A 20,420-nucleotide genomic window follows, 5' to 3' on the forward strand; every position below is an offset into this window, starting at 1 on the left:
TCAATTTCTTAAAAAAAAGTTCCATACAATAGAATCTTTCATGTTTGAACGGGCTTAGGCTTTGACTTTGGCCGTGAATGTTTAGGTTCTTTCTCTATGATTATGTATTCTCTATATGGACAACAAGGTTTGTTGCTATTATTTAATAGGCTGCGCAATTATATGTGCCTAGGCAAGTGATGCAGCATTATTTTTAGGTATAAGTGATATACTGATGGTTGAGGCTTTTTCTTGATATGAAGGTGGTTGTCAATGATGAATAGGGAGCTATTCTAAGCAGGATGAAATCTGAACGCTTGATTGAAGACACAGCTTGATACTCAACAGAGTTCCTGCACAGTTTCTCATAGAGAATTAGAAGGTAAAGGAATTACTCATAATATTCTTTGGGCATCACACATTCACACGAAGTAATATGCGAAACTTAATTAATGATCTCTAATGCAAAGAAGGATTAGAATTTTATAATGAGCAAAAGAGAAAGCTGATCAAAAAAATGAGAGAGATAGCTGAAAAGTTGTGTCGAGAATCGAGATTGTTTCTCTAATTCTTTATTTTCCTAAAAATTCAGATATTTACAGGAGGAAGTGAGGGCATACATTATAGATGAAACCTACATTATAGTGAGATCAAGTTGAAATGTTGTGGGAGTTTTCACTCTGATTCCATGAGTTTGGTGGGTTGAAGTGGGAAAGTGAATGGGATAACGACCTGATAAAAATCCAATTTACTCGATGAACTAGCTTAGTTGTGTTTTTACTTACTTCACTATAAGATTTGTACAGCTTAAAACGACTTGAAGTCCCAAATTATGGTTGAAGCCTTATTGGACAAAGTTCCCTATGTGTAGTTACTATGTGTTTCAACTCTACCACATCTTTGTGGCTGTTACTTAAATTGCCAATGCTTGGATGAAGTGTCCTTTGGATGGATCAAAGTTCTCAAGTATTTGTGTCCACAAATGAAGTAAATATAACTAATATTGGAGTCAATTAGGCTACTTCAGAAACCAATGTTCTTAACTGTAGCAGTTTTTCATGTCCTGCCAGTCCCCTTTATACTTGTTACAGTGCTTAAGTGTTGGCCTATGTCTGACTTGTCTCCATATTTTGGTATCTCAATTTTTGAAGAAGTAAAAGGGGAGAAGTCAAGGGGAAATCCAGTCTTTTACTCTGATAACTAGCTATCAATTTGCCTCACTAGTCCATCAGTTTCAGTTGTCGTAACTTAGAGTCATGCTGACCTGTGCGCAAGAACTGTCATGAACATGATCTGATCTATCTTTGTCATTACTTCAAGTGACATTCACGGCCAATATAGTGACCTTTTAAGGCTTCTTGAGTATGGAGGTTTCCCTCGAATATGTTTATATGTGGATGTGCTTGCATGTTTTTCATTCATCTCACACCTTACTTAATCTACTTGATTCTTCTAAAATAGCAAGAGAAGAATTAATGTGTGAATTAATGTAGGTTGATACATTGTTTATTATATAATCCTATTTAAACTGTTGTATTGATGATCCCTTAGGCATGTGAAGACAAAGCTTGTACAATGGATTCTGTGGGTCAAATCCTGAGTCGACGATATAAAGATGGATGGTATACTGAATAGAAAAAGAAGGCATATGAAACAATGAAACCAAAGAGAATATGAAAGGAGGAGATACTTCGTCTTATGGATGAAAGGAAACAACTGAAAGAAGTAAGTCATTACTCAGAAACTGCCTATGAATATGTTTATATGTGGATGTGCTTGCATGTTTTTCATTTATCTAACACATTATTTTATCTACTTGATTCTTCTAAAATAGCAAGGGAAGCTGTTTACAGCTGCTTCAAAAGCCGAAGGTGCTGAGATGAAAAAATATAAGACGGAGATGCAGAAGTGGGAAATGGCGAAATATACTCTAAAATCCATTGTAGGTGAAATTGACAAAAAAGTGGTTGAATTGGGATCAATTGGAGGTAGGATCTTTCGTTATTTGTGTTTCTTTCTTTCTTCTTCCTTTGGGAATCCACTCACCGCCTTCAAGGCGCCTAAGCTATTTTTTCGCTTTCGTAGCTTAGGACATTTGGTCACAAGGTTTGCAGAAAAAGGGGTTACATATTGCACAACGTCAAACCCCATGGAAAGAACTATTGTATGGACTACGGTAGTTCCTAAAGAAACTTATGTGGTAATTGATCTTCCCCTATTGGTGAACATTTTTATGAAGATTTTCTATGTTCTCATTCATTCAGTTGCCATGAATGCTATTTTAATACCACTTGGCACACATATGGTGTATAAATATGTGAATTAACTAGAATTGTTCCTCTTATCTCAATTTTCCGATTTCTCTTAAAAATAATAGTTTTTTGGCTCTTGTTTCTAGTTTTTACATTCTGAATCCTAGTTGTGTCTACAATTATCTTTTGATGTCGAATGACAAAGGATAAAGGGGAAGAACTCATTTAAGGCTCTTTTGGTTCCCGAAAAATTGGGCAGGAGAAAGAGGAAGTGGGAGTGCATTTTCAGTGTTGCTTGAAAATAGTTCTGTTTCCAAGGAAATACGTAAGTCACTAGGATTAGATGACAAATTAATGTAATTGTGCAGCTCTAGTTTAAGTAAGAATTAACGTAGGTTAGGTGTTGAACCTCATGCATCGATTGTGCAACTCACATTCCATATTTCCAACTTTTTTGCGTAAATGAATTGCAGACGTCAATATGTTTAAATGGATTATTCTGCATAATTGATTTCTGTTGCTGTTGAAATTCATTCTAGAGAATTAGTGCACAAAAAATGTGCAGCAGAATCAAGTGAAATGCTGCAGCTTGCCTGTTTCGTTCGCTCCATACAATTTCTGCTACAGCAACGATTCTTTATAACTGTCTTACACTGACCTCTCTACATTTCTCGTATTTTATCAACAGATTTCTGAAGATGCCCTGGAGACAAGCACAAGAAAACTAGGAAGCAAATGAGGAAAAGCAATATCCACAAAAGAAGAAAAAAGAAACGAAGAAAAAAAGATATCCGCGAAAAAAAAAACAGAAAAAAGCAATATATAGAAAACAAAGAAGAAGAAAAAGAAACAAAAAAAAATGGAATATTTGCAAAAAAAAAAAAAGAAAAAGAAACAAAAAAAAAGCAATATATTCAAAAAAAAAAAGCAATATCCAAAAGAGAAAAGAAAAAGAAAAAAAAGCAACATCCACTCGCCAACTTGGAGTTGTTGCTCTTGATGCACATACAGTTGAGTGCTTGGAAAACAATTTTGCTGCTCGCAGGATGAAGACGCAACCGCTACTGCACGCACGGTACTTGGTTTGTAGTTTGTTGTTTAAGTGATATGGCTCTTAGTTAATTTATTTTGGTTATAACAAGTAGTTTTCATTAATAATATAGGAAGTGGCTTGCATAGTTGTTGGTAGTCGTTTATCACCTCCACAAAGTTACTCGTACTAACTCATAATGCTTGAATCAAACTATCTTTTCAAACAAAAATAGAATCCCTTTGTGTGTTTGTGCGGTTGGAACACCCCGGACACTTGTCCATGGAAACTAGTCTTATAATAACACCGTTGCAATTGAGCACATCACAGCTGGAATTGCGTATAGTAGGCCAGAGATATGTATTGCTTCCTAGGCTTCGAGTTTGTGTAATACCTAGTGTAGAAACATTATTATTTACTTTATCTCACGTGGAAATTATATAAATCTAAAGAGTCTCGTGCTAGTATTTCTTGAAATTCTGTTTGATAAGGATTTTATAGTGTATGAAAGTTATGAGAATATGTGTTCTCCTTATGCTCATTATTCCAATAATTGAGTGGATTCTTTCCCTCGTGCTGTATTGTTGTTTTGGAGCTTGCCCGAGAAGCTTCCCTTCTAGGAGATTCGCTACGTCACCAAAACATTGCTCCCATCTTTTCAGTGACCATACTGAAATATGTGAGTGGTGGTGGCATATTGATGGCAGCTAGGATATTTTTGGATCCATTTGTATTCGTTTGACATGCCTCTCACACATTTCTTTGAGTGCTATTCAAGAGAGGGAATTTTCATTGATAGGGCTTGATGCCATCTTATCACCTACCTACTGAAATATGTGAATTAATGTGGATTGATCCATTGTTTATTTTATAATCCTATTTAAATTGCTGTTTTGATGATTCCTTAGGCATGTGAAGACAAAGCATCTACAATGGATTGTGTGGGACAAATCCTGAGTCGACAAGATAAAGATGGATGCTATACAAAAGAGAAAAAGAAAGAATATGAAACAATGAAACCAAAGAGAATATCGAAGGAGGAGATACTTCGTCTAATGGAAGAAAAGAAACAACTAAAAGAAGTAAGTTATTACTCAAAAACTGCATACTTCAGCTATATGAGTTGTTTGGCTTGTCATGTTTTTGATGAAATGCAAGTTTTCATGATTAGTAAAAAAAGATTCCTAATTGTGTGTTATGATCGTTGTCGTGAAAAATTAATATTTTAATGTTAATTTCATTATTGTGGCAAGTGGCAACTCAAGAAAAAACATATCTATAGTGCTCGCTGGCATCTTTCAATTTCTTAAGAAAAAGTTCCATACAATAGAATCTTTCATGTTTGAACGGGCTTAGGCTTTGACTTTGGCCGTGAATGTTTAGGTTCTTTCTCTATGATTATGTATTCTCTACATCGACAACAAGGTTTGTTGCTATTATTTAATAGGCTGCGCAATTATATGTGCCTAGGCAAGTGATGCAGCATTATTTTTAGGTATAAGTGATATACTGATGGTTGAGGCTTTTTCTTGATATGAAGGTGGTTGTCAATGATGAATAGGGAGCTATTCTAAGCAGGATGAAATCTGAACGCTTGATTGAAGACACAGCTTGATACTCAACAGAGTTCCTGCACAGTTTCTCATAGAGAATTAGAAGGTAAAGGAATTACTCATAATATTCTTTGGGCATCACACATTCACACGAAGTAATATGCGAAACTTAATTAATGATCTCTAATGCAAAGAAGGATTAGAATTTTATAATGAGCAAAAGAGAAAGCTGATCAAAAAAATGAGAGAGATAGCTGAAAAGTTGTGTCGAGAATCGAGATTGTTTCTCTAATTCTTTATTTTCCTAAAAATTCAGATATTTACAGGAGGAAGTGAGGGCATACATTATAGATGAAACCTACATTATAGTGAGATCAAGTTGAAATGTTGTGGGAGTTTTCACTCTGATTCCATGAGTTTGGTGGGTTGAAGTGGGAAAGTGAATGGGATAACGACCTGATAAAAATCCAATTTACTCGATGAACTAGCTTAGTTGTGTTTTTACTTACTTCACTATAAGATTTGTACAGCTTAAAACGACTTGAAGTCCCAAATTATGGTTGAAGCCTTATTGGACAAAGTTCCCTATGTGTAGTTACTATGTGTTTCAACTCTACCACATCTTTGTGGCTGTTACTTAAATTGCCAATGCTTGGATGAAGTGTCCTTTGGATGGATCAAAGTTCTCAAGTATTTGTGTCCACAAATGAAGTAAATATAACTAATATTGGAGTCAATTAGGCTACTTCAGAAACCAATGTTCTTAACTGTAGCAGTTTTTCATGTCCTGCCAGTCCCCTTTATACTTGTTACAGTGCTTAAGTGTTGGCCTATGTCTGACCTGTCTCCATATTTTGGTATCTCAATTTTTGAAGAAGTAAAAGGGGAGAAGTCAAGGGAAAATGCAGTCTTTTACTCTGATAACTAGCTATCAATTTGCCTCACTAGTCCATCAGTTTCAGTTGTCGTAACTTAGAGTCATGCTGACCTGTGCGCAAGAACTGTCATGAACATGATCTGATCTATCTTTGTCATTACTTCAAGTGACATTCACGGCCAATATAGTGACCTTTTAAGGCTTCTTGAGTATGGAGGTTTCCCTCGAATATGTTTATATGTGGATGTGCTTGCATGTTTTTCATTCATCTCACACCTTACTTAATCTACTTGATTCTTCTAAAATAGCAAGAGAAGAATTAATGTGTGAATTAATGTAGGTTGATACATTGTTTATTATATAATCCTATTTAAACTGTTGTATTGATGATCCCTTAGGCATGTGAAGACAAAGCTTGTACAATGGATTCTGTGGGTCAAATCCTGAGTCGACGATATAAAGATGGATGGTATACTGAATAGAAAAAGAAGGCATATGAAACAATGAAACCAAAGAGAATATGAAAGGAGGAGATACTTCGTCTTATGGATGAAAGGAAACAACTGAAAGAAGTAAGTCATTACTCAGAAACTGCCTATGAATATGTTTATATGTGGATGTGCTTGCATGTTTTTCATTTATCTAACACATTATTTTATCTACTTGATTCTTCTAAAATAGCAAGGGAAGCTGTTTACAGCTGCTTCAAAAGCCGAAGGTGCTGAGATGAAAAAATATAAGACGGAGATGCAGAAGTGGGAAATGGCGAAATATACTCTAAAATCCATTGTAGGTGAAATTGACAAAAAAGTGGTTGAATTGGGATCAATTGGAGGTAGGATCTTTCGTTATTTGTGTTTCTTTCTTTCTTCTTCCTTTGGGAATCCACTCACCGCCTTCAAGGCGCCTAAGCTATTTTTTCGCTTTCGTAGCTTAGGACATTTGGTCACAAGGTTTGCAGAAAAAGGGGTTACATATTGCACAACGTCAAACCCCATGGAAAGAACTATTGTATGGACTACGGTAGTTCCTAAAGAAACTTATGTGGTAATTGATCTTCCCCTATTGGTGAACATTTTTATGAAGATTTTCTATGTTCTCATTCATTCAGTTGCCATGAATGCTATTTTAATACCACTTGGCACACATATGGTGTATAAATATGTGAATTAACTAGAATTGTTCCTCTTATCTCAATTTTCCGATTTCTCTTAAAAATAATAGTTTTTTGGCTCTTGTTTCTAGTTTTTACATTCTGAATCCTAGTTGTGTCTACAATTATCTTTTGATGTCGAATGACAAAGGATAAAGGGGAAGAACTCATTTAAGGCTCTTTTGGTTCCCGAAAAATTGGGCAGGAGAAAGAGGAAGTGGGAGTGCATTTTCAGTGTTGCTTGAAAATAGTTCTGTTTCCAAGGAAATACGTAAGTCACTAGGATTAGATGACAAATTAATGTAATTGTGCAGCTCTAGTTTAAGTAAGAATTAACGTAGGTTAGGTGTTGAACCTCATGCATCGATTGTGCAACTCACATTCCATATTTCCAACTTTTTTGCGTAAATGAATTGCAGACGTCAATATGTTTAAATGGATTATTCTGCATAATTGATTTCTGTTGCTGTTGAAATTCATTCTAGAGAATTAGTGCACAAAAAATGTGCAGCAGAATCAAGTGAAATGCTGCAGCTTGCCTGTTTCGTTCGCTCCATACAATTTCTGCTACAGCAGCGATTCTTTATAACTGTCTTACACTGACCTCTCTACATTTCTCGTATTTTATCAACAGATTTCTGAAGATGCCCTGGAGACAAGCACAAGAAAACTAGGAAGCAAATGAGGAAAAGCAATATCCACAAAAGAAGAAAAAAGAAACGAAGAAAAAAAGATATCCGCGAAAAAAAAAACAGAAAAAAGCAATATATAGAAAAGAAAGAAGAAGAAAAAGAAACAAAAAAAAATGGAATATTTGCAAAAAAAAAAAAAGAAAAAGAAACAGAAAAAAAGCAATATATTCAAAAAAAAAAAAAAGCAATATCCAAAAGAGAAAAGAAAAAGAAAAAAAAGCAACATCCACTCGCCAACTTGGAGTTGTTGCTCTTGATGCACATACAGTTGAGTGCTTGGAAAACAATTTTGCTGCTCGCAAGATGAAGACGCAACCGCTACTGCACGCACGGTACTTGGTTTGTAGTTTGTTGTTTAAGTGATATGGCTCGTAGTTAATTTATTTTGGTTATAACAAGTAGTTTTCATTAATAATATAGGAAGTGGCTTGCATAGTTGTTGGTAGTCGTTTATCACCTCCACAAAGTTACTCGTAGTAACTCATAATGCTTGAATCAAACTATCTTTTCAAACAAAAATAGAATCCCTTTGTGTGTTTGTGCGGTTGGAACACCCCGGACACTTGTTCATGGAAACTAGTCTTATAATAACACCGTTGCAATTGAGCACATCACAGCTGGAATTGCGTATAGTAGGCCAGAGATATGTATTGCTTCCTAGGCTTCGAGTTTGTGTAATACCTAGTGTAGAAACATTATTATTTACTTTATCTCACGTGGAAATTATATAAATCTAAAGAGTCTCGTGCTAGTATTTCTTGAAATTCTGTTTGATAAGGATTTTATAGTGTATGAAAGTTATGAGAATATGTGTTCTCCTTATGCTCATTATTCCAATAATTGAGTGGATTCCTTCCCTCGTGCTGTATTGTTGTTTTGGAGCTTGCCCGAGAAGCTTCCCTTCTAGGAGATTCGCTACGTCACCAAAACATTGCTCCCATCTTTTCAGTGACCATACTGAAATATGTGAGTGGTGGTGGCATATTGATGGCAGCTAGGATATTTTTGGATCCATTTGTATTCGTTTGACATGCCTCTCACACATTTCTTTGAGTGCTATTCAAGAGAGGGAATTTTCATTGATAGGGCTTGATGCCATCTTATCACCTACCTACTGAAATATGTGAATTAATGTGGATTGATCCATTGTTTATTTTATAATCCTATTTAAATTGCTGTTTTGATGATTCCTTAGGCATGTGAAGACAAAGCATCTACAATGGATTGTGTGGGACAAATCCTGAGTCGACAAGATAAAGATGGATGCTATACAAAAGAGAAAAAGAAAGAATATGAAACAATGAAACCAAAGAGAATATCGAAGGAGGAGATACTTCGTCTAATGGAAGAAAAGAAACAACTAAAAGAAGTAAGTTATTACTCAAAAACTGCATACTTCAGCTATATGAGTTGTTTGGCTTGTCATGTTTTTGATGAAATGCAAGTTTTCATGATTAGTAAAAAAAGATTCCTAATTGTGTGTTATGATCGTTGTCGTGAAAAATTAATATTTTAATGTTAATTTCATTATTGTGGCAAGTGGCAACTCAAGAAAAAACATATCTATAGTGCTCGCTGGCATCTTTCAATTTCTTAAAAAAAAGTTCCATACAATAGAATCTTTCATGTTTGAACGGGCTTAGGCTTTGACTTTGGCCGTGAATGTTTAGGTTCTTTCTCTATGATTATGTATTCTCTATATGGACAACAAGGTTTGTTGCTATTATTTAATAGGCTGCGCAATTATATGTGCCTAGGCAAGTGATGCAGCATTATTTTTAGGTATAAGTGATATACTGATGGTTGAGGCTTTTTCTTGATATGAAGGTGGTTGTCAATGATGAATAGGGAGCTATTCTAAGCAGGATGAAATCTGAACGCTTGATTGAAGACACAGCTTGATACTCAACAGAGTTCCTGCACAGTTTCTCATAGAGAATTAGAAGGTAAAGGAATTACTCATAATATTCTTTGGGCATCACACATTCACACGAAGTAATATGCGAAACTTAATTAATGATCTCTAATGCAAAGAAGGATTAGAATTTTATAATGAGCAAAAGAGAAAGCTGATCAAAAAAATGAGAGAGATAGCTGAAAAGTTGTGTCGAGAATCGAGATTGTTTCTCTAATTCTTTATTTTCCTAAAAATTCAGATATTTACAGGAGGAAGTGAGGGCATACATTATAGATGAAACCTACATTATAGTGAGATCAAGTTGAAATGTTGTGGGAGTTTTCACTCTGATTCCATGAGTTTGGTGGGTTGAAGTGGGAAAGTGAATGGGATAACGACCTGATAAAAATCCAATTTACTCGATGAACTAGCTTAGTTGTGTTTTTACTTACTTCACTATAAGATTTGTACAGCTTAAAACGACTTGAAGTCCCAAATTATGGTTGAAGCCTTATTGGACAAAGTTCCCTATGTGTAGTTACTATGTGTTTCAACTCTACCACATCTTTGTGGCTGTTACTTAAATTGCCAATGCTTGGATGAAGTGTCCTTTGGATGGATCAAAGTTCTCAAGTATTTGTGTCCACAAATGAAGTAAATATAACTAATATTGGAGTCAATTAGGCTACTTCAGAAACCAATGTTCTTAACTGTAGCAGTTTTTCATGTCCTGCCAGTCCCCTTTATACTTGTTACAGTGCTTAAGTGTTGGCCTATGTCTGACTTGTCTCCATATTTTGGTATCTCAATTTTTGAAGAAGTAAAAGGGGAGAAGTCAAGGGGAAATCCAGTCTTTTACTCTGATAACTAGCTATCAATTTGCCTCACTAGTCCATCAGTTTCAGTTGTCGTAACTTAGAGTCATGCTGACCTGTGCGCAAGAACTGTCATGAACATGATCTGATCTATCTTTGTCATTACTTCAAGTGACATTCACGGCCAATATAGTGACCTTTTAAGGCTTCTTGAGTATGGAGGTTTCCCTCGAATATGTTTATATGTGGATGTGCTTGCATGTTTTTCATTCATCTCACACCTTACTTAATCTACTTGATTCTTCTAAAATAGCAAGAGAAGAATTAATGTGTGAATTAATGTAGGTTGATACATTGTTTATTATATAATCCTATTTAAACTGTTGTATTGATGATCCCTTAGGCATGTGAAGACAAAGCTTGTACAATGGATTCTGTGGGTCAAATCCTGAGTCGACGATATAAAGATGGATGGTATACTGAATAGAAAAAGAAGGCATATGAAACAATGAAACCAAAGAGAATATGAAAGGAGGAGATACTTCGTCTTATGGATGAAAGGAAACAACTGAAAGAAGTAAGTCATTACTCAGAAACTGCCTATGAATATGTTTATATGTGGATGTGCTTGCATGTTTTTCATTTATCTAACACATTATTTTATCTACTTGATTCTTCTAAAATAGCAAGGGAAGCTGTTTACAGCTGCTTCAAAAGCCGAAGGTGCTGAGATGAAAAAATATAAGACGGAGATGCAGAAGTGGGAAATGGCGAAATATACTCTAAAATCCATTGTAGGTGAAATTGACAAAAAAGTGGTTGAATTGGGATCAATTGGAGGTAGGATCTTTCGTTATTTGTGTTTCTTTCTTTCTTCTTCCTTTGGGAATCCACTCACCGCCTTCAAGGCGCCTAAGCTATTTTTTCGCTTTCGTAGCTTAGGACATTTGGTCACAAGGTTTGCAGAAAAAGGGGTTACATATTGCACAACGTCAAACCCCATGGAAAGAACTATTGTATGGACTACGGTAGTTCCTAAAGAAACTTATGTGGTAATTGATCTTCCCCTATTGGTGAACATTTTTATGAAGATTTTCTATGTTCTCATTCATTCAGTTGCCATGAATGCTATTTTAATACCACTTGGCACACATATGGTGTATAAATATGTGAATTAACTAGAATTGTTCCTCTTATCTCAATTTTCCGATTTCTCTTAAAAATAATAGTTTTTTGGCTCTTGTTTCTAGTTTTTACATTCTGAATCCTAGTTGTGTCTACAATTATCTTTTGATGTCGAATGACAAAGGATAAAGGGGAAGAACTCATTTAAGGCTCTTTTGGTTCCCGAAAAATTGGGCAGGAGAAAGAGGAAGTGGGAGTGCATTTTCAGTGTTGCTTGAAAATAGTTCTGTTTCCAAGGAAATACGTAAGTCACTAGGATTAGATGACAAATTAATGTAATTGTGCAGCTCTAGTTTAAGTAAGAATTAACGTAGGTTAGGTGTTGAACCTCATGCATCGATTGTGCAACTCACATTCCATATTTCCAACTTTTTTGCGTAAATGAATTGCAGACGTCAATATGTTTAAATGGATTATTCTGCATAATTGATTTCTGTTGCTGTTGAAATTCATTCTAGAGAATTAGTGCACAAAAAATGTGCAGCAGAATCAAGTGAAATGCTGCAGCTTGCCTGTTTCGTTCGCTCCATACAATTTCTGCTACAGCAACGATTCTTTATAACTGTCTTACACTGACCTCTCTACATTTCTCGTATTTTATCAACAGATTTCTGAAGATGCCCTGGAGACAAGCACAAGAAAACTAGGAAGCAAATGAGGAAAAGCAATATCCACAAAAGAAGAAAAAAGAAACGAAGAAAAAAAGATATCCGCGAAAAAAAAAACAGAAAAAAGCAATATATAGAAAACAAAGAAGAAGAAAAAGAAACAAAAAAAAATGGAATATTTGCAAAAAAAAAAAAAGAAAAAGAAACAAAAAAAAAGCAATATATTCAAAAAAAAAAAGCAATATCCAAAAGAGAAAAGAAAAAGAAAAAAAAGCAACATCCACTCGCCAACTTGGAGTTGTTGCTCTTGATGCACATACAGTTGAGTGCTTGGAAAACAATTTTGCTGCTCGCAGGATGAAGACGCAACCGCTACTGCACGCACGGTACTTGGTTTGTAGTTTGTTGTTTAAGTGATATGGCTCTTAGTTAATTTATTTTGGTTATAACAAGTAGTTTTCATTAATAATATAGGAAGTGGCTTGCATAGTTGTTGGTAGTCGTTTATCACCTCCACAAAGTTACTCGTACTAACTCATAATGCTTGAATCAAACTATCTTTTCAAACAAAAATAGAATCCCTTTGTGTGTTTGTGCGGTTGGAACACCCCGGACACTTGTCCATGGAAACTAGTCTTATAATAACACCGTTGCAATTGAGCACATCACAGCTGGAATTGCGTATAGTAGGCCAGAGATATGTATTGCTTCCTAGGCTTCGAGTTTGTGTAATACCTAGTGTAGAAACATTATTATTTACTTTATCTCACGTGGAAATTATATAAATCTAAAGAGTCTCGTGCTAGTATTTCTTGAAATTCTGTTTGATAAGGATTTTATAGTGTATGAAAGTTATGAGAATATGTGTTCTCCTTATGCTCATTATTCCAATAATTGAGTGGATTCTTTCCCTCGTGCTGTATTGTTGTTTTGGAGCTTGCCCGAGAAGCTTCCCTTCTAGGAGATTCGCTACGTCACCAAAACATTGCTCCCATCTTTTCAGTGACCATACTGAAATATGTGAGTGGTGGTGGCATATTGATGGCAGCTAGGATATTTTTGGATCCATTTGTATTCGTTTGACATGCCTCTCACACATTTCTTTGAGTGCTATTCAAGAGAGGGAATTTTCATTGATAGGGCTTGATGCCATCTTATCACCTACCTACTGAAATATGTGAATTAATGTGGATTGATCCATTGTTTATTTTATAATCCTATTTAAATTGCTGTTTTGATGATTCCTTAGGCATGTGAAGACAAAGCATCTACAATGGATTGTGTGGGACAAATCCTGAGTCGACAAGATAAAGATGGATGCTATACAAAAGAGAAAAAGAAAGAATATGAAACAATGAAACCAAAGAGAATATCGAAGGAGGAGATACTTCGTCTAATGGAAGAAAAGAAACAACTAAAAGAAGTAAGTTATTACTCAAAAACTGCATACTTCAGCTATATGAGTTGTTTGGCTTGTCATGTTTTTGATGAAATGCAAGTTTTCATGATTAGTAAAAAAAGATTCCTAATTGTGTGTTATGATCGTTGTCGTGAAAAATTAATATTTTAATGTTAATTTCATTATTGTGGCAAGTGGCAACTCAAGAAAAAACATATCTATAGTGCTCGCTGGCATCTTTCAATTTCTTAAGAAAAAGTTCCATACAATAGAATCTTTCATGTTTGAACGGGCTTAGGCTTTGACTTTGGCCGTGAATGTTTAGGTTCTTTCTCTATGATTATGTATTCTCTACATCGACAACAAGGTTTGTTGCTATTATTTAATAGGCTGCGCAATTATATGTGCCTAGGCAAGTGATGCAGCATTATTTTTAGGTATAAGTGATATACTGATGGTTGAGGCTTTTTCTTGATATGAAGGTGGTTGTCAATGATGAATAGGGAGCTATTCTAAGCAGGATGAAATCTGAACGCTTGATTGAAGACACAGCTTGATACTCAACAGAGTTCCTGCACAGTTTCTCATAGAGAATTAGAAGGTAAAGGAATTACTCATAATATTCTTTGGGCATCACACATTCACACGAAGTAATATGCGAAACTTAATTAATGATCTCTAATGCAAAGAAGGATTAGAATTTTATAATGAGCAAAAGAGAAAGCTGATCAAAAAAATGAGAGAGATAGCTGAAAAGTTGTGTCGAGAATCGAGATTGTTTCTCTAATTCTTTATTTTCCTAAAAATTCAGATATTTACAGGAGGAAGTGAGGGCATACATTATAGATGAAACCTACATTATAGTGAGATCAAGTTGAAATGTTGTGGGAGTTTTCACTCTGATTCCATGAGTTTGGTGGGTTGAAGTGGGAAAGTGAATGGGATAACGACCTGATAAAAATCCAATTTACTCGATGAACTAGCTTAGTTGTGTTTTTACTTACTTCACTATAAGATTTGTACAGCTTAAAACGACTTGAAGTCCCAAATTATGGTTGAAGCCTTATTGGACAAAGTTCCCTATGTGTAGTTACTATGTGTTTCAACTCTACCACATCTTTGTGGCTGTTACTTAAATTGCCAATGCTTGGATGAAGTGTCCTTTGGATGGATCAAAGTTCTCAAGTATTTGTGTCCACAAATGAAGTAAATATAACTAATATTGGAGTCAATTAGGCTACTTCAGAAACCAATGTTCTTAACTGTAGCAGTTTTTCATGTCCTGCCAGTCCCCTTTATACTTGTTACAGTGCTTAAGTGTTGGCCTATGTCTGACCTGTCTCCATATTTTGGTATCTCAATTTTTGAAGAAGTAAAAGGGGAGAAGTCAAGGGAAAATGCAGTCTTTTACTCTGATAACTAGCTATCAATTTGCCTCACTAGTCCATCAGTTTCAGTTGTCGTAACTTAGAGTCATGCTGACCTGTGCGCAAGAACTGTCATGAACATGATCTGATCTATCTTTGTCATTACTTCAAGTGACATTCACGGCCAATATAGTGACCTTTTAAGGCTTCTTGAGTATGGAGGTTTCCCTCGAATATGTTTATATGTGGATGTGCTTGCATGTTTTTCATTCATCTCACACCTTACTTAATCTACTTGATTCTTCTAAAATAGCAAGAGAAGAATTAATGTGTGAATTAATGTAGGTTGATACATTGTTTATTATATAATCCTATTTAAACTGTTGTATTGATGATCCCTTAGGCATGTGAAGACAAAGCTTGTACAATGGATTCTGTGGGTCAAATCCTGAGTCGACGATATAAAGATGGATGGTATACTGAATAGAAAAAGAAGGCATATGAAACAATGAAACCAAAGAGAATATGAAAGGAGGAGATACTTCGTCTTATGGATGAAAGGAAACAACTGAAAGAAGTAAGTCATTACTCAGAAACTGCCTATGAATATGTTTATATGTGGATGTGCTTGCATGTTTTTCATTTATCTAACACATTATTTTATCTACTTGATTCTTCTAAAATAGCAAGGGAAGCTGTTTACAGCTGCTTCAAAAGCCGAAGGTGCTGAGATGAAAAAATATAAGACGGAGATGCAGAAGTGGGAAATGGCGAAATATACTCTAAAATCCATTGTAGGTGAAATTGACAAAAAAGTGGTTGAATTGGGATCAATTGGAGGTAGGATCTTTCGTTATTTGTGTTTCTTTCTTTCTTCTTCCTTTGGGAATCCACTCACCGCCTTCAAGGCGCCTAAGCTATTTTTTCGCTTTCGTAGCTTAGGACATTTGGTCACAAGGTTTGCAGAAAAAGGGGTTACATATTGCACAACGTCAAACCCCATGGAAAGAACTATTGTATGGACTACGGTAGTTCCTAAAGAAACTTATGTGGTAATTGATCTTCCCCTATTGGTGAACATTTTTATGAAGATTTTCTATGTTCTCATTCATTCAGTTGCCATGAATGCTATTTTAATACCACTTGGCACACATATGGTGTATAAATATGTGAATTAACTAGAATTGTTCCTCTTATCTCAATTTTCCGATTTCTCTTAAAAATAATAGTTTTTTGGCTCTTGTTTCTAGTTTTTACATTCTGAATCCTAGTTGTGTATACAATTATGTTTTGATGTCGAATGACAAAGGATAAAGGGGAAGAACTCATTTAAGGCTCTTTTGGTTCCCGAAAAATTGGGCAGGAGAAAGAGGAAGTGGGAGTGCATTTTCAGTGTTGCTTGAAAATAGTTCTGTTTCCAAGGAAATACGTAAGTCACTAGGATTAGATGACAAATTAATGTAATTGTGCAGCTCTAGTTTAAGTAAGAATTAACGTAGGTTAGGTGTTGAACCTCATGCATCGATTGTGCAACTCACATTCCATATTCCCAACTTTTTTGCGTAAATGAATTGCAGACGTCAATATGTTTAAATGGATTATTCTGCATAATTGATTTCTGTTGCTGTTGAAATTCATTCTAGAGAATTAGTGCACAAAAAATGTGCAGCAGAATCAAGTGAAATGCTGCAGCTTGCCTGTTTCGTTCGCTCCATACAATTTCTGCTACAGCAACGATTCTTTATAACTGTCTTACACTGACCTCTCTACATTTCTCGTATTTTATCAACAGATTTCTGAAGATGCCCTGGAGACAAGCACAAGAAAACTAGGAAGCAAATGAGGAAAAGCAATATCCACAAAAGAAGAAAAAAGAAACGAAGAAAAAAAGATATCCGCGAAAAAAAAAACAGAAAAAAGCAATATATAGAAAACAAAGAAGAAGAAAAAGAAACAAAAAAAAATGGAATATTTGCAAAAAAAAAAAAAAGAAAAAGAAACAAAAAAAAAGCAATATATTCAAAAAAAAAAAAGCAATATCCAAAAGAGAAAAGAAAAAGAAAAAAAAGCAACATCCACTCGCCAACTTGGAGTTGTTGCTCTTGATGCACATACAGTTGAGTGCTTGGAAAACAATTTTGCTGCTCGCAGGATGAAGACGCAACCGCTACTGCACGCACGGTACTTGGTTTGTAGTTTGTTGTTTAAGTGATATGGCTCTTAGTTAATTTATTTTGGTTATAACAAGTAGTTTTCATTAATAATATAGGAAGTGGCTTGCATAGTTGTTGGTAGTCGTTTATCACCTCCACAAAGTTACTCGTACTAACTCATAATGCTTGAATCAAACTATCTTTTCAAACAAAAATAGAATCCCTTTGTGTGTTTGTGCGGTTGGAACACCCCGGACACTTGTCCATGGAAACTAGTCTTATAATAACACCGTTGCAATTGAGCACATCACAGCTGGAATTGCGTATAGTAGGCCAGAGATATGTATTGCTTCCTAGGCTTCGAGTTTGTGTAATACCTAGTGTAGAAACATTATTATTTACTTTATCTCACGTGGAAATTATATAAATCTAAAGAGTCTCGTGCTAGTATTTCTTGAAATTCTGTTTGATAAGGATTTTATAGTGTATGAAAGTTATGAGAATATGTGTTCTCCTTATGCTCATTATTCCAATAATTGAGTGGATTCTTTCCCTCGTGCTGTATTGTTGTTTTGGAGCTTGCCCGAGAAGCTTCCCTTCTAGGAGATTCGCTACGTCACCAAAACATTGCTCCCATCTTTTCAGTGACCATACTGAAATATGTGAGTGGTGGTGGCATATTGATGGCAGCTAGGATATTTTTGGATCCATTTGTATTCGTTTGACATGCCTCTCACACATTTCTTTGAGTGCTATTCAAGAGAGGGAATTTTCATTGATAGGGCTTGATGCCATCTTATCACCTACCTACTGAAATATGTGAATTAATGTGGATTGATCCATTGTTTATTTTATAATCCTATTTAAATTGCTGTTTTGATGATTCCTTAGGCATGTGAAGACAAAGCATCTACAATGGATTGTGTGGGACAAATCCTGAGTCGACAAGATAAAGATGGATGCTATACAAAAGAGAAAAAGAAAGAATATGAAACAATGAAACCAAAGAGAATATCGAAGGAGGAGATACTTCGTCTAATGGAAGAAAAGAAACAACTAAAAGAAGTAAGTTATTACTCAAAAACTGCATACTTCAGCTATATGAGTTGTTTGGCTTGTCATGTTTTTGATGAAATGCAAGTTTTCATGATTAGTAAAAAAAGATTCCTAATTGTGTGTTATGATCGTTGTCGTGAAAAATTAATATTTTAATGTTAATTTCATTATTGTGGCAAGTGGCAACTCAAGAAAAAACATATCTATAGTGCTCGCTGGCATCTTTCAATTTCTTAAGAAAAAGTTCCATACAATAGAATCTTTCATGTTTGAACGGGCTTAGGCTTTGACTTTGGCCGTGAATGTTTAGGTTCTTTCTCTATGATTATGTATTCTCTACATCGACAACAAGGTTTGTTGCTATTATTTAATAGGCTGCGCAATTATATGTGCCTAGGCAAGTGATGCAGCATTATTTTTAGGTATAAGTGATATACTGATGGTTGAGGCTTTTTCTTGATATGAAGGTGGTTGTCAATGATGAATAGGGAGCTATTCTAAGCAGGATGAAATCTGAACGCTTGATTGAAGACACAGCTTGATACTCAACAGAGTTCCTGCACAGTTTCTCATAGAGAATTAGAAGGTAAAGGAATTACTCATAATATTCTTTGGGCATCACACATTCACACGAAGTAATATGCGAAACTTAATTAATGATCTCTAATGCAAAGAAGGATTAGAATTTTATAATGAGCAAAAGAGAAAGCTGATCAAAAAAATGAGAGAGATAGCTGAAAAGTTGTGTCGAGAATCGAGATTGTTTCTCTAATTCTTTATTTTCCTAAAAATTCAGATATTTACAGGAGGAAGTGAGGGCATACATTATAGATGAAACCTACATTATAGTGAGATCAAGTTGAAATGTTGTGGGAGTTTTCACTCTGATTCCATGAGTTTGGTGGGTTGAAGTGGGAAAGTGAATGGGATAACGACCTGATAAAAATCCAATTTACTCGATGAACTAGCTTAGTTGTGTTTTTACTTACTTCACTATAAGATTTGTACAGCTTAAAACGACTTGAAGTCCCAAATTATGGTTGAAGCCTTATTGGACAAAGTTCCCTATGTGTAGTTACTATGTGTTTCAACTCTACCACATCTTTGTGGCTGTTACTTAAATTGCCAATGCTTGGATGAAGTGTCCTTTGGATGGATCAAAGTTCTCAAGTATTTGTGTCCACAAATGAAGTAAATATAACTAATATTGGAGTCAATTAGGCTACTTCAGAAACCAATGTTCTTAACTGTAGCAGTTTTTCATGTCCTGCCAGTCCCCTTTATACTTGTTACAGTGCTTAAGTGTTGGCCTATGTCTGACCTGTCTCCATATTTTGGTATCTCAATTTTTGAAGAAGTAAAAGGGGAGAAGTCAAGGGAAAATGCAGTCTTTTACTCTGATAACTAGCTATCAATTTGCCTCACTAGTCCATCAGTTTCAGTTGTCGTAACTTAGAGTCATGCTGACCTGTGCGCAAGAACTGTCATGAACATGATCTGATCTATCTTTGTCATTACTTCAAGTGACATTCACGGCCAATATAGTGACCTTTTAAGGCTTCTTGAGTATGGAGGTTTCCCTCGAATATGTTTATATGTGGATGTGCTTGCATGTTTTTCATTCATCTCACACCTTACTTAATCTACTTGATTCTTCTAAAATAGCAAGAGAAGAATTAATGTGTGAATTAATGTAGGTTGATACATTGTTTATTATATAATCCTATTTAAACTGTTGTATTGATGATCCCTTAGGCATGTGAAGACAAAGCTTGTACAATGGATTCTGTGGGTCAAATCCTGAGTCGACGATATAAAGATGGATGGTATACTGAATAGAAAAAGAAGGCATATGAAACAATGAAACCAAAGAGAATATGAAAGGAGGAGATACTTCGTCTTATGGATGAAAAGAAACAACTGAAAGAAGTAAGTCATTACTCAGAAACTGCCTATGAATATGTTTATATGTGGATGTGCTTGCATGTTTTTCATTTATCTAACACATTATTTTATCTACTTTATTCTTCTAAAGTAGCAAGAGAAGCTGTTTACAGCTGCTTCAAAAGCCGAAGGTGCTGAGATGAAAAAATATAAGACGGAGATGCAGAAGTGGGAAATGGCGAAATATACTCTAAAATCCATTGTAGGTGAAATTGACCAAAAAGTGGTTGAATTGGGATCAATTGGAGGTAGGATGTTTCGTTATTTGTGTTTCTTTCTTTCTTCTTCCTTTGGAATCCACTCACCGCCTTCAAGGCGCCTAAGCTATTTTTTCGCTTTCTTAGCTTAGGACATTTGGTCACAAGGTTTGCAGAAAAAGGGGTTACATATTGCACAACGTCAAACCCCATGGAAAGAACTATTGTATGGACTACGGTAGTTCCTAAAGAAACTTATATGG

The 20,420-nt window shown here is 35.3% G+C and overlaps 1 protein-coding gene across 50 annotated transcripts in view; it reads left to right on the plus strand.

Moving 5' to 3' along the window:
- The window catches only part of LOC105179984 (crossover junction endonuclease EME1), a 69,717-nt gene that overhangs the window by 42,028 nt on the left and 7,269 nt on the right, over positions 1 to 20,420 (plus strand). For 36 of the 50 annotated variants that reach the window (XR_016064753.1, XR_016064737.1, XR_016064749.1 and 33 more), the window contains 17 exons: positions 243 to 1,704; positions 1,814 to 2,179; positions 2,920 to 3,306; positions 4,170 to 4,343; positions 4,802 to 6,263; positions 6,373 to 8,905; positions 9,364 to 10,825; positions 10,935 to 11,300; positions 12,041 to 12,427; positions 13,291 to 13,464; positions 13,923 to 15,384; positions 15,494 to 15,859; positions 16,600 to 16,988; positions 17,852 to 18,025; positions 18,484 to 19,945; positions 20,052 to 20,208; positions 20,305 to 20,419. The gene's annotated coding sequence lies outside the window, so the exon portion shown is untranslated. Of the gene's footprint in view, positions 1 to 242; positions 1,705 to 1,813; positions 2,180 to 2,919; positions 3,307 to 4,169; positions 4,344 to 4,801; positions 6,264 to 6,372; positions 8,906 to 9,363; positions 10,826 to 10,934; positions 11,301 to 12,040; positions 12,428 to 13,290; positions 13,465 to 13,922; positions 15,385 to 15,493; positions 15,860 to 16,599; positions 16,989 to 17,851; positions 18,026 to 18,483; positions 19,946 to 20,051; position 20,420 lie in introns of all 50 variants that reach the window. The other 14 variants (XR_016064776.1, XR_016064758.1, XR_016064767.1 and 11 more) reach the window with 14 other exon arrangements.

This window comes from Sesamum indicum, linkage group LG3 (genome assembly GCF_026168435.1).
Source record: "Sesamum indicum cultivar Baizhima isolate 11 linkage group LG3, ASM2616843v1, whole genome shotgun sequence".
In the NCBI taxonomy this organism is placed as follows: Eukaryota; Viridiplantae; Streptophyta; class Magnoliopsida; order Lamiales; family Pedaliaceae; genus Sesamum; species Sesamum indicum.